Source organism: Petaurus breviceps, unplaced genomic scaffold (genome assembly GCF_028583685.1).
Source record: "Petaurus breviceps papuanus isolate PSGF00001 unplaced genomic scaffold, PetGlider_PUasm1.0 99, whole genome shotgun sequence".
Taxonomy (NCBI): Eukaryota; Metazoa; Chordata; class Mammalia; order Diprotodontia; family Petauridae; genus Petaurus; species Petaurus breviceps.
The window spans coordinates 15,550,817-15,555,464 of record NW_027187465.1 but is presented as its reverse complement, the minus strand read 5'-3'; positions in this window follow the sequence as shown (position 1 = coordinate 15,555,464).

The following is a 4,648-nucleotide window of genomic DNA, read 5'->3' as shown; positions in this document are numbered from 1 at the left end:
CTAGGCTTGCAAAGCACTTCCTAATTATTATCTCATTTATCCTTCCAACAGCCCAGGGAAGATAGGTGCTTTTGTTATCTCCATTTTGCAGTTAGGGAAATGGAAGCAGATAGAGGTGAAGTGACTTGCCCAGGGTCACACAGCTAGTAAGTGTCAGACAGGATTTGAACTCAGATCTTTCTTACTCTAGGCTAATACTCTATCCACTTCACAACCTAAGTTACGAAAACAGGATTTGAACCCAGATCCTCTGACTTCAGTACCAGTATCTACTCACTATATCATGCTGCCAACTAGAATTTGAACCACTGGAGATATGGGAGGGAGTCAACTCCAATCACTCTAAGGGATGGTTTGGGGACCAAGGAGGCAGGATGAGATCAGGCAGTATCTAATTAGTTATTTGTTTTTGAAAGGGGACCCAATTAATCATTACTGCCATTTAAATAGATTTGCTGATTTGCAATGAACTTTTTTATCAATTTTATCTCAGTTGATAATCACAGGGTTTACAACAACCTTGTTAAGCAGACACTGAGGGCATCTGAACCTGTGATAATATTGATATAAGGAAACTCGGGAGAGATATCTCCATGTCCCATGGCCAATCAGCCCCTGCTTGGCAACTTAGAGAGCCAGACAGTTGCCTAGGGGGAGTCAGAAATTAAATGATTTACCCAAGATCATCCGGTCAATGGGTATCAAGAAAACTATGTATACTATTATTAGCAACAGTGACAGGAATAGCAGTATAGAGAGACACCATTGCCCAGTAGATAGTTGACTCAGAATCAAGAAGGCCTGTGTTGAAGTCCCAATTTTGACTTATATTGGCTGTGTGACCCAAGGCAAGTCACTTAAAGCTCTCCATGCTTTAGGCCACTCAAAAACACTAAGGTGCAGAGAACATGCTGACCTTCTTTGGTAAGGGGAGTTTCATTATCTAGGAGTTCACAATATCAATGAAATCACAGATGCAGTCCTATCGATAGCCTATTCTTTTTATTACCAGGAAAGGTCTCATTAGCCTCCATGTATGGCCCTGACATGGGCTTTCAGGATCTTGGCCCATCCAATCAATAGCCCTGGTCTTCACTTGTGCCTTCTACTTGAGGGATGAGGTTTCCCCACCATACTTGAAGAACCCATGATTTCACACTCTTCCCACCAATACTGATTGCAGCCACTCTGTATTTTAGGAGACACATTGATCTCTCTCAATGGAACAAGGATGGTTCAGACTAGGACAGACACACAGCTCACCACTAAGTCCTTACTCAAACCTTTCTGGTTTGGTAGAATTGGTCAATGCTTATGCTACAAGAGAACAGATTTTTTTTCTCCCTGGAATAGAAGCCAGGTTCATCTCCAGGCCATGATGAGAAACGAGAAGGGAACTTTGGTGGAGTCCAAAATAAAATTAAAAAAGTTGTTATTGTTGTTTTAAGAAGGGAGTTGGAAGGGTGGCAACTTCCTAAATCTTACTCTAAGGAGATCAAAGCAACTAGGGGGATTAGGGAGCTGAATTTGGAGTCATGAAGACCTGAGTTCAAATCCTGCCTCAGGCACTTACCAGATGGATGACCCAGGGCCAGTCACTTAACCTCTATCTGCCTTAGATTTTTCTTCTGTAAATGGGGAGGGGGGGGGAAGGTTAATAATAATAGCGCCTACTTCATAGGGTTGTTGTGAGTATCAAATGAGATAATATATTCCAGGGCCTTTGCAAACCTTAAAGTGCTATCTAAATGCTAGCTATTATTAACATTATGGTCATCTTAGGTTGAGGGCTTGAAGGGTACAAATGGGGAAACTGAGGCTTGAGAGGCTGGGTGACTTGCCCAGGGTCATTTGGGAAATGATAGATGGGACATGAAATCTGTCTCCAAATGTAATTCTTCCATTGTAGCACACTGCCTCCCCTCTGAGGTACTAAAGCTGCCTGGGATAACACTGGGTCACCTATGTCCCAGGTTGATCTCCCCAGGGGTGAAGTGATCTGGATCCCTCCTGGGATCCGGGCCACTTACTCTTATGCAAATATATGAGCTCAGAGCACTGGCTCCCGAGTAGGACGCCCACCCGAGACTGAGAATTGGTAACCCCGGCAACTCCCAAGCAAACCCTGGGAGAAACCTCTCGGCCGGCTTCCCCCATACGTCCCCTAAGCAGCCCCCATCCAACCGCATCCCTGGTCTCTCTGGGCAGGCGCCTTGGGCACCGACCCCTTCCGAAGCTTCCTCCCAGGCTACGGGCAGCCTGCCACTGGGGGACCACGAGCATCCCCAGCCCCGCCTCCCCCCTGCTCAGGACGCCCCGCCCGCCCGCCCGCCTCCGGCGCCTCCTGGACGCCAGCCCCCCCAGTCACCCCGCTGGCTCCTGCCTTCCCAGGCAACTCCCCGAGGTCCGCGGGAATGCTGACCCCTGCAGAAACCTGAGGAGAGCGAGGGTCAGCGGGCCCCCTCTGCGCTCACAAACCTGCGCCCCGAACCCCAAGCCAAGGGAGTGGGAATAAGAGGTCCCCTGAGGGCGCCCAGCCCCAGTTTCTCTGCCCGGATCTATCTCCTTTTTTAAGTCATGTTTTTTTCTCATTGTTTTTCTTAGATTCACAATAAATTTCTCGTCTTTCTGCGTGGTACAGGAGAGGGTTCAAGGCCTGTCTCTCACACTTTACTACCTGTTAAATCATTTAACTCCCCCCCGTTCCTCAACTAGAAAATGAAGGGCTTGGACTAAATGTGGATTACCTCAAATGCCTCTTCCAGTGCCAGAGCTGGGATCTTATGGGGTCTTCCCATTTTATATCTTCTCTTTCAGTTTAACTTTGTAAAATGAGGAGATTGAACTCGATGCTTTCAGGTCCACCACACCCTGCACCCCCAGGCCTAACACTCTATATTCTGAGGGTCCTCTCATCTCTCAAATTCTCTTATCTAAGAGCCCTCCCAACTCTGACAGGCTAATGTTCTAAGATCTCTCTTTCTCTCCCTGGCATCTTCTATTCCAAGAGCCCTCCCAGATCTGACACGCTAACATCCTAAGATCTCTCTCTGACATTTTCTGTTCTAAAAGCCCTCCCAGATCTGACAGGCTAATGTTCTAAGATCTCTCTCTCTGGCATTTTCTGTTCTAAGAGCCCTCCCAGATCTGACAGATTAATGTTCTAAGAATCTCTCTGGCATTTTCTGTTCTAAGAGCCCTCCCAACTCTGACAGGCTAATTTTCCAAGATCTCTCTCTGACATTTTCTGTTCTAAGAGCCCTCCCAGCTCTAACATTCTACATTCTAAGGTCTCTACCAGCTCTATGCTAAGCTCTGGCATACTGTGCTCCATTCTAAGGGACGACCCTTTAAGTATAACTGTCTAGGATTCTTTCTTCCTCTGCCTTTTTTTCTCTGTCTCTCCTTCGTCTCCCTATCACTCCAATTTGTTTCTCTCTACTAATTTCTCTCTTCCCTTTTCTCCAGAAAGTTGTTCCCAGATCCACAAAGAAGACAGAATAAGCCTGGGACTAGACAGAGTAAGGGGACTACCCTGTGCCTAAAAGGGAAAGAGAGGCTTTAAAGTGGCCCGTCTTGCTCCCGCTTTGGGCAGGAGTGGGACCCGAGGCTTTTCCCAGGACTACAGGTTAGAAGCCTAGCAGAAAACTTTCCCAGGGGTGGTAGGCAAGGAGAAAAGCGCAGGCTCTCTTTTGCAAGGGTTCAGTTTCCTCCGACCTACAAAGCACCTGTCACTATATCTCTCCACCCCATAAACATCACACTACTACAACCCCCTGGACTGAGGAGAACCGAGTCCCTCTCCCTCCACGCCCTGCCCAGTCCAGAGAGTACGAACACGGACCTGCAGGCGGCCACTCTGGATTCCTAGGGTGCAGACGCACGTAGAGCCCCAGTCCCTGGAGAAGCCATTCTCGGGGTGCGCAATACATTTCGCGACCGAGACCTTGGGCATCTGTGCAGGTGTCGTTTGACTCCCTCAACAACGCCGCTGATCACCAGCGGTGTTTCTGCCTTTCCCTCTCAGCCCCGTCAGGGTCAGCCTCATTCTCTTCCCTGGTCCCCAGGGCCCGTTTCCTTCATGGACACCTCCACCCCCTCCTACAGGGGCTCCACGTCCCATTTCTGCCCAGTCTTTCAGCCTCCAATGGAACAGAACTGCTTATCTTTACTCTCACAGCAGGGTTCAGTACCTGTTAGGTGAATGACCGTCCGAGACGGTCTCTCTTCTCCGACCCCTCCAAAGGGACTCACTGACGGGCTACTCCATTGTATACCCAAACCTCAAAGGCCCTCCCAGGCAGGCTCTTGGTCCGGACCAAGCTCCTGGAGGGCAGTCTTTGGAGGTCCCATGTGGGACACTAGGTACGAGATAAAAGGAGGAGGCGAAAGTTGGTTAAGTCAAAAGAAGTCTCACGGCCTTGAGAAAGAGAGATGGAGGGAGGCAGAGAGAAAATGACGGAGAGAAAACCGGAGGGACGGGCAGAAACTCCGAGAAACACAGGAAGGTACAGAAGAAAGATAAATTAGGATGGAGAGTGCAGAAAGGAGACTGAGAAGAGAGAAGAGAAGGGAAGGGAAGGGAAGGGAAGAGAAGAGAAGAGAAGAGAAGAGAAGAGAAGAGAAGAGAAGAGAAGAGAAGAGAAGA